Genomic DNA, 10,577 nt, shown 5'->3' with positions numbered 1-10,577 from the left:
ACCAATGTTTGAAAGACATCTGTGAGGGTGAGGATATGGAGAAGATAAGCCAAAAGCAAGATATATAATTACCACACCCTGTCTTCCTATTGGGAACTCTGGATGTTTAAAGCAATTAGGACATTTTAGACAGGTCCTTCTCCTATCAGAGTGTAACATCAGGTTGCTCTGAATGTAAGTAATCAATCTCTCAGGCAGAAAGTGTCCTCTCTCACATACACTATCAGCTCATAGGTCCTTCAAAGACCAGGGGTGGAAAAGATCCATACTTCTCTATTACTGAGTGAACATATCCCTGACTCTCCTGCTATAAAGGCAATTTTTATAGAGAGGGAAAAACACTGGGCCTGGAGTCAGGAGAGCTGATTCCCAGCTCTGAATCTCTCATGTGCTGTGACCCTGGCCAAGGCTTCAAGCCTCAATTTTCCCATCTGTAAAATGGAAATAGTATAACTACTTCACAGAATTACTACAAGCAAAAAGGTCATATTTATGAAAGTGCTTTAAAAATACTATGAAATTTCTATACAATTCAGGATATAGAAGATAAAAAGTCATGTAGATTCGCACCATTTCTTTGGAATGTTGAATATTTGTTTCTGTTTTCATCTATGGTTAAACACTGAACATATATGCTTTCAATATTTATGAATGCATTGAATGCATAGCTCTGCTATGAGTAGCTATGACTTGGAAATATTGAGAGAAATGACAAGATTCCTTGTTATTGATAATTAACAAAGGAACCATTTCTTTCAAAGGTAAAGGTAGGTTAAGCCTGACTCACAGTACTTTGCTCTGCCTGATTTTCTTAGATTTTCTTTAAGGAAAACTGCTTAAAAGTTTTCTAAGAATAAGTGAGGCAAGATTGGCTCTTGAGTAAGGAGAGTGGGCAGCTAAAGCCTAAAGCTTCTTTCTCAATAACAAGTTTAAGTGCCTTGTTTATTTTCATGTGATTAAATGACACTTGTATAAATACCTTACTGAGTAATGGTGCTGTGGCAAAACTGAAGTTTATTTAAGACACTGCTCCACCCAAGGTGAGCAATTAAAGCAGGTATGTAAACTAAGTCACCTTTGGCTTCTCTGCTCAACCCGATGAGTAAGTAGTACTAGAAAGGAAAAATGGTGTGGGGTATATGGCATGGCTGGAGGTGGGAAGAAATAGGAAGGCAGAAGAAGCCTCCCTGAAAGAATGAAGGAAGTGTGAAGGGTGTTAGGGAAACTATAACAATTGAAAATTGATTCTGACTATTGATATCAGTCTATCAAGTTAATGCAAATTAAGGTGGCATGAGTTTTCTTTAAAAAAAGAAAAAAAAAGCCTTTTCCCCATGCAGTGTAATAATAACCACCTTATTTTAAATGTAGCCAAGAAGGGCTGTGTTTGCTCATGTGATCGGGTTTCCATACTTCCCACACCTGGGGAAGTATCAGCTAATATTGATTTAGCACTAATTTATACCTGATGGTCAGGAACAACTAGAATAGAGGAAAACTGGTACAAATTAGTGAGGCCCTGTGGTCCCAGTAAGTGGTCTGGGGCCCAACTGTTGTATATCAGTACAAATAACTCTTTCTGGGAGGGAATGGAAAAAATATTTTAAATGGATCTGAATCTGCTCTCAGCAGCTCTAGCGCTATTGGGCTAAAGAGCTCCTTTAAGAATGTTAGGAATGGGTAAGATCAAGTTACATTCTTAGATTTTTATTATGTTTAGCTTATTAATTTGGGAGGTAAGCAAACTAGAAGCAGAACAGGCTTTAAAACATCTGACTTGTTATTATATTATGAAAAATAACTGTTAGCTGGTCCATTCCATTTACCTTTTCCTCAATGAAATTCTCTACAAAGAAATATCCATAAACTAGTCTTACATTTTAAATATTGCTGCAGATTATTTGGAACCATAGAATTAGATACCAATCCACTGAAAACTGTTTTCTTTGGATAATTTCCACGAATTGACGTCAGTTATCAACATCTCTTTGTATTTGGCTAAACACTGAGAAAATATTTGGGGCCTGCAATTAAATTTAGTGAACTTTTATTCATTTCTAATCCACTGTTTGCCAAATTTGCCAAATCATAAACATCACCTGGGGAACTTGTTAAAAATTATACAGTCCTACCCCTCCTGTTCCCAGACCTGCTGAATTAGACTCTCTAGGGAATGAGGCTGAAATCTGTATTTTTAGAAGTGCCCCAGGAATGCCTGATGAGATATATGTTTGGAAAACAATTCTATGTCCTTGTCATATTCCTCATGATGTCAGAGCTCTTCAAACCCCAATATTCCCTTCTGACTACCCCTCTCCTCAGTGATTGCAGGCTTTTTTTCTGTTCCACCCCACCTAAGAAATAAGGCACATTCCCACCAACCACTGTGGCCCTCAGCAGCAGTGAGTCTCTGTGGCAGTTGCAGTGGAGAGCATCTACCATCTTCGGTAGGGAGGTAATGGAATAAAGGGATGGATGTGTGGTCTGGAAGTCTTTCCAGAGATTCCCCTTGACAACCAGGTGTAGATGACATTGCTACCTCCTCAAATGGCCATGCTCAACTTCCTTTGCTCTACATAAATTTTTTCTTTACTTTCACTCTCTTAACGTCCCTTCTTCCTGTAAATGGAGGGGGAAACATTGTCCCATTTTGTCAAACTTGTGCTCTTGATCAAATCCTCTACTGCCTCATGGAAACAAAATCTATGAATCCTCCTCAGTCCAACTTCATTTTTTTCTCTTTTGACTTCTATTGGCATATCAGTAGATGCTTCTTCCCTATTCTTTTTAAACTAAAGCAACATATACTTTCTTGGACTCTGATGAACTCCAAGATCCCATTTTACTGCATGCCTTATGTTTACCGTCAAATTTCTCAAAAAGAGAATTCTACATTACTTGCATTCATCTTCTCACCCTTCTCATCAACCCAACTGTACCCTGGCTTCCACAGAGCCATATTTTATGGACACTATTGGTGTGAAGATTTCCAGTGATGAGATCCAATGGCTTTGCTTAGCCCTTAAACTTCTTCCCCATCTAACAGCTTTTGACATTGCTGATCACCCCATCCTTTTAAAAACTTTATCAATTAGTGATCATTGAACTATAAGAACAGAAACCTATTCAAATGATTGAAACAGCAAGGGGGAGGGTAATATAAGACCAAAGAAACTCTCTCACAGAAAGTATAATAGGGCTGCACAAGGATTAGCATCAGGAACTAGGAAGCTATCAGTAACCAATAAAGTTTTTTTTTTTTTTTTTTTTTTTTTTTTTGCGGTATGCGGGCCTCTCACTGTTGTGGCCTCCCCCGTTGTGGAGCACAGGCTCCGGACGCGCAGGCTCCGGACGCGCAGGCTCAGCAGCCATGGCTCACGGGCCCAGCCGCTCCGCGGCATATGGGATCCTCCCAGACCGGGGCACGAACCCGTATCCCCTGCATCGGCAGGCGGACTCTCAACCACTTGCGCCACCAGGGAGGCCCTCCCAATAAAGTTTTAACAAATAATTCTCAGGCACCTGCTATATTCCAGGCAGTCCTAGGTGTTCAGTGACCAAGTAGTAAACAGAAGAGACAAGGTCCCTGCCTTGAGAGACTTAATAATCTAGTGGGGAAGGCTTACATAAACAGGCAAACAAATGTGTATTTACACCATATAATGAGCACTACAGATGAAACAAACTGACCTAATGATACATTATTATAGGTTATTAGTGACAGGCAAGGACTCAGAAAGGATACTCTGAAGACATGGCATTTAAATTGAAATCTGAAGAATGTGAGGGAGCCACGCAGGGCAACTGAGAACTGGGGCTGTGGAAGGAGTGTTTTAGGCTGAGGATACACCTGTGTGCAGGCCCTGCAGTGGTGTTTCGGGGGAAGTGAAAGGAGGCCACTGTGGCTGGAACTTAAAGGGTGAGGGGGAGAATAGAGGGAGGTCAGGTTGGAGAAGGAGGCAGAAGCCAGAGCAGGCCAGGCCTTTTAAGTATTTAAAGGAATTTGGATCTCATTGCAAACTAATCAGAAGACATTGAACTGATTTAAGCAGGCAACAACAAGGTCCAATGTATTTCCAGGTTTATCCTGACTGATGAGCAGAAAATAGATTAAAGGAGGCAAGAGTAGAAGGTAGAAGACCAGTTGGCAGCTATAGCAATAGCTCAGGTAAGAGATGATGGCAGTTTGGTTTAATGTAGTAGCAGAGGAGATGGAGAGAAGTGAATGGACTACACATCTATTCATGAGGAGCAAATAAGAGGACCAGAGGATAGGTTAGAGTTGGGGAGGGAAGGAGAGTGAAAAATCAAGAATATTGCCTGGGTTGTCTTGTTTACAATAACTGGGTGAATGGTGATACCATTTACTGAAGTGGGAAAAAGTAAAGATAGAATTTCTTTTCTTTTTTTTTTTTGCGGTACGCGGGCGTCTCACTCTTGTGGCCTCTCTGGTTGTGGAGCACAGGCTCCGGATGTGCAGGCTCAGCGGCCATGGCTCACGGGTCCAGCCGCTCCGCGGCATGTGGGATCTTCCCGGACCGGGGCATGAACCCGTGTCCCCTGCATCGGCAGGCGGACTCTCAACCACTGCGCCACCAGAGAAGCCCTAGAATTTCTTTTTAATAGTGAGGGGAGGAAAGCAGGTTTATAGAAATTGAGAGTTTAGTTCTATTTCAGATACATTGATTTCAGATATTCACGGAGACTTGACATGTCATACAGACAAATGAATATCTGAATACAGATTTTGGAGGAAATGTCTAGGCTAAAGAGATTAATTTGGGAATTTGTCACCATTTTTAGTATTTAAAGCTATGGGAATAACTGAGATTACCAAGAAGGTGAGTTCACAGAGAAGAAAGCAGAGAATAGAGCCCAGTTTTTAGAGGGCACTAGAGGAGGAAAAACCCCTGAAGGTCACTGAACAGCAGTGGTTAGAGAATTAGGAGACAGACCAGCCAATAGAAGAGATTTTGTTTTCAAGAAGTTGAGCCTGACCAACTGTGTTGAAAACTGCTAAAAGCTGGAGTAGGATGAGGTCCAAGGAACATCCATTGGGTCCAGCAATATGGAGGCTGTTGACAACATTGATCAGCAGTTTTCATTGGCATGGTGGGGGTGGAAGTCAGATTCGAGTAGATTGAATAGGAAATCAGAGTTAACCTGCAGACATCTCTCTAAAGAAGGTTTGCTGTGAAGGGATCAGAGAATTAGTACTACAGATGGAAAGGGATAGCATAAGAATCTTTGTTTTTTTCTAAATGTTAGGGTGGAGCATGTTTATACATATTGGGGATAATCAAGAATTTGATGATGAACAAGAGGAAGGGAATAACTGAAGAAATGAAACCCCTAAGAAGAGGGGAAGGAATTTAAATCATAAGTAGAGGAATGGCTTTTGATAGGAGAGGAAGAAAGAAAGGAGAGATGGGTCCAAATGCCAAAAGATTTGTAGATTTGATGGTAGGAATATACTGGAGTTGCATCAGGGGTAGGCAGGTGTGGGGATGGTTTTAGAAGATTGAAGAAAAGGGATAAGACAGAAAATAGTCGTCATGGGAAAATAAACATACTCTCAGTTTCTCTCTCTCTCTCTCAGGTCATCTGTTCTCATTTTGATTTTCTGCAAGTCACTTCATTCGTTTCTTTCAGAAGGCAGGTTTCCTCCACTTTTCTGTTTCTGTGACAGAAGATGGTCACCCCATGCACAGGTTTCTGTGATCACCCAATTCATGCCCTTAATAGAATAACACTGTATTTCTTAATTCCAAATTCCCAGGGGAGAAAACCTGATTGGTGCAGCTTTGGTCAGTTATCTAACTCAGGTCAAACCAACCATGGTCAGAAGAACAAGGTCAAATTGTACAAACATAGCTGTCATTTCCAAACCTTCCGTGTGCTGACGGAGGATTAGTTCTTAGAGAAGGGGATGTGAGCTCCCAGATACCCCACAGACATCTACCAAACATCCTCTGAGACACCAAATTCTTTAATTAAGAAGTGCTTCCCTTCTGCCTTGTTTCCCAGTTTTGTTTTCTTTGGATTGTTTGTTTATTTGCTTACTTTTCCTCCTCCACTAATGTATAATTTCTCAAAATTTTGTCCTTGATCCTCTTTTTCTTTATTTCTATACTTTTCTCCCTCGCCAAATTCATTTGTGCCCATGGCTTCAACTATCATATGTACATGGATAACCCTCCAAACCATACCTATGCTCTTCTCAACGATCATTTAAAAACTGCTCTTAAAAACTCCAAATGACTTTTTTTTCTCTTTTTTCCCTTTGTATCAAAATGATATGATGAATGTTGACTAACTAGTTGCGGTAAACATTTCATAATATAGGTAAGTCAAGTCTTTATGCTGTACACCTTAAATTTATACAGTGCTATATGTTAATTATATCTCAATAAAACAAAGGAAAAAACTGTCTCCACTTGAATATCCTCTGGTTCTCTTATTTATAGATGAGCTCATTATCTTCTCCCAAACCTACTCCTTCTCTTGGTTCCCTATTCCTGTTAAAGCCACCACTATCCTCTTAGGCATCCAAGTCTGAAGCTTCAGAGTTGTCTGACGTCCTACTTTCAAGGTCCATCAGCTAAGAAGGAGTATCACCTGCATCTTTTCCTCCCCTCCATGTCCCCTATCATTCCCCTAACTCTCATTACCTAAACTCCCATGGACTATTCTCAAAGTCTACTAAATCATCTTCCAGTTTACAGTCTCCATCCAGGGTGTAAAGTATTCTTGCATTAATATTCAAAAAGCCCAGCTCCATTCATGTTCTCCCACCCACTCAAGAATCTTCAACAGCTCCTCCCTGCATACTTGATAAAGGGCAAGGCTTGCCTGGCAACCTCCATGACATGTCATCAACAGACCACGACTTATCTTCCATTTACCATCAGTCAAGGCAGACTGCTCGATCATCTCCTAACACATCCTGTGTATCCCTAGTGACAAGATTTCCTCATACTCTTCTTTTCTGAAGCCTTTCCTCAAAAGTGATCTTTCCCTCCCATTGCTTCCATTTGCTTTATTTGCATCTTTCTTATGGAAAACCTGTGTTTAGACATGGTTTCTACCTTTATCTGTAGAAATTACCTTTTTACCTCTGAGAGACTACAATTTACCAAAGTGTGAAAACAAGGATCCCTTACAGAGTATACAAGAGTGTTGCACTTTGAAGGCATTTAATAAGTGACCTGGTGAGGAGTTACTAAGGCCTGATGCTAGTATTATTGCTATTAAATCCTCATGTAGGCTTATTAAATATATTAATATGAACCTTTTCAATAGGATGCTTGGTAGGACACTGTGCTATAAAAAGTTTAAAATAATTTTAATAACTTCTCTAGTCAAGCACTGCTGATGAGTTGATTGCACCTTAACAACAGTCACTCAACACACTTATGTGGTAAAAAGTAAAATTCAGTCACAGAGGAGGAAATTAATTGACACATTTTAATCACTCTAAACTCTCATTAAAAAAATAGTATTATGATAATCAAGCACAGTTTCTTCGTAGGACCACTACTGCTCTCATGTACTGTTGACACCATGTTTGGAAATAAAACAAATGAAATGTCACAGCAAAGAGAGAATATTTGCAGTTTTCTGGTCCCCAAATCTTTATTTAGCCTCTGAATGTGCTGGCTTTGTACAATATAGTCTTTTAGTTAAATGATAAAACTCTACTTATGTATCAGCTTAGGGGATGTGCCCCTGGCATCATAGTTGGTGATAGGCATTGCTGTAGAGATGAAAGCTGAAAAACTGGTGGTCCTCATCACTATTTTTTATCCAGGTAGGAATAATTGCATACTTACTCTTTTGTTATTTATCAGTTAAAAAACAAGATATCCCCTCTTTCTCTTGCTTCTTCTGAACTTCTTTTAAAAACAAAGCATAGGGACTTCCCTGGTGGCACAGTGGATAAGAATCTGCCTGTCAATGCAGGGGACACGGGTTCGATTCCTGGTCCAGGAAGATCCCACGTGCCACGGAGCAACTAAGCCCATGCAACACAACTACTGAGCCTGTGCTCTAGAGCCTGTGTTCCATAACTACTGCGTCCATGCACTGCAACTACTGAAGCCCACACGCCTAGAGCCTGTGCTCCTCAACAAGAGAAGCCACCACAAGGAGAAGCCCGTGCACCGCAATGAGGAGTAGCCCTTGCTCACCACAACTAGAGAAAGCCCGTGCACAGCAACGAAGATCCAGCGCAGCCAAAAATAAATAAAATTAAATCTTAAAAAAAGACAAACATAGGGAAAAGCTCCTTGACATTAGTCGTATCAAGGATTTTATAGTTATGACACCCAAAGCATCACAACAAAAGCAAAAATCAACAAGTGAAACTACATCAAACTAAAAAGCCTTCTGCACAGCAAAAGAAACAATCAACAAAAATGAAAAGACAACCTACAGAATGGGAGAAATATTTGCAAACAACATATTTGATAAGGGGTTCATATCCAAAATATATAAGCAACTCATGCAATAGCAAAAAAACCAAACAATCCAATTAAAAATGGGCAAAGGATCCGAGTAGACATTTTTTCCAAAGAAGATATTCAAATGGTCAACAGGTATATGAAAAGGTGCTCAACATCACTAATCATCAGAGAAATACAAATTATAACCGAAATGAGATACCACCTCACACTTGTTAGAATGGCTATTATCAAAAAGTTAAGCAATAATGAGTACTGGTGAGGATATAGAGACATGGGAACCCTTGTGCACTGTTGATGGGATTGTAAACTGGTGCAGCCACTATGTAGAACATTATGGAGGTTCCTCAAGAACTTAAAAATAGACCTACCATATGATCCAGCAATCCCACTTCTGGGTATATATCTGAAGGAAATGAAATCAATATCTCAAAGAGATACGTCCATTCCCATGTTCATTGAAGCACTATTTACAACAGCCAAGATCTGAAAATAACCCAAGTGTCCACTGATGGATGAATGGAAAAACACTGTGGTATATATATACACAATGGAATATTATTCAGCCATAAAAAGAATGAAATCCTCCCATTTGTGATGACATGGATGAACCTTGAGGGCATTATGATACGTGAAGTCAGATGGAGAAAGACAAATACTATATGATCTCACTTACATGTGGAATCTAAAAAAATCCAAACTCATATAAACAGAGAATAGGGGCAGGGGCTAGGGAGTGGGGGAAATGGGTGAGGGTGGTCAACGGTACAAACTTCAAGTTATAAGATGAATAAGTTCCGGGGATGTAATGTACAGCATGGTGACTATAGTTAACAATACTATATTGTATATTTAAAAGTTACTAAGAGAATAGATTTTAAAAGTTCTCATCATAAGAAAAGGTTTATAACTATGTGAGGTGATGGATGTGTTAAGTAACCTTATCGTGTTAATCATTTTGCACTAAATACCCATATCAAATCATTACATTACACACCTTAAACTTACACAATCTTTTATGTCAATTATATCTCAATAAAGATGGGGGAAAAGAAACAAAGTAAAATATTTGTTATTTACATGAAATGTTCCTTTCTACTCAATATATATATTTCAGTTTCCTTACACAGGCCTCTTGAGAATTGCTCCTAACAGAGAGATAGAACTAACTACATATCAGCAGATGTCACTCTCTAACTGATCCTCCTCAACTGTCCTTCTCTGTCAGTTTCAGTTGGTTATTTTTTTTTCCTGCAAATTTCAACTGCCTCTTCTCCATTACCAATCTCAGTTTCCATTTTCAACATCTGATGAGCCTCCAAGAGCCACTAGGACTAGTATTTTTCACTTTGCCTGTATAAGGATCATAATACAAGATATGCTTTCCTTTTGAATGCTGGCCCCAGTGCGAGTATCTGTATAGTTTACAAAAGCCACATGGAACATTTTTCTACTCTGTGGCTATGTCTTTGCAACAGTGATATACTTCCTATTATCAACTTTTTTTTTTTTCTGATGAAAGGCACAGTTTAGTTCACGGGACAAGCACTGGTTAAAATTTGCTACTCTTTTCAACAACATTGAGCAAATATTGTCTACCAGGTACCAAGCACTATTGTGGAGATTCAGCAGTAATAAAACAGATAAAAAGTCTTGCCTTCATGGCTCTTACATTCTACATGGACAGAACAAAAAATAATTACAACATACAACAGGTGGGTGGTGATGGGTGCTCTGGGTAAAAAAGTAAGTAGGGAACATCTAGGGGGTGTTGGCAGTTTTAAAAAAGAGTTTCCAGAAAAGCTTTCATTGAGAAGGTGATGACATCTGAGTGAAGACCTGGAGGAAATGAGGGAGCAAGCCATGTGGGTAACTGGGGTAGGAACTGCTCAGGCAGAGGGGACACCTAGTGCAAAGGTGCACGTAGCCTGTCACAAGCAGTAAGGAGTTTTACTGTAAGCATCTGCCAGGGACAAAAATTCAGGCAAGCTCTTTTTGTTGCTGCTATAAAGAATCCACCTACAAGAGAGTTTAATCAGCTTAAGATGAACATCAGTGCAGATCTGTTTAGTGTTCTCTCTCAGCCGTGACCTCATTTCTGATACTGACAGCCTG

This window comes from Mesoplodon densirostris, chromosome 9 (genome assembly GCF_025265405.1).
Source record: "Mesoplodon densirostris isolate mMesDen1 chromosome 9, mMesDen1 primary haplotype, whole genome shotgun sequence".
Lineage (NCBI taxonomy): Eukaryota > Metazoa > Chordata > Mammalia > Artiodactyla > Ziphiidae > Mesoplodon > Mesoplodon densirostris.
This window is presented reverse-complemented; position numbering follows the sequence as displayed.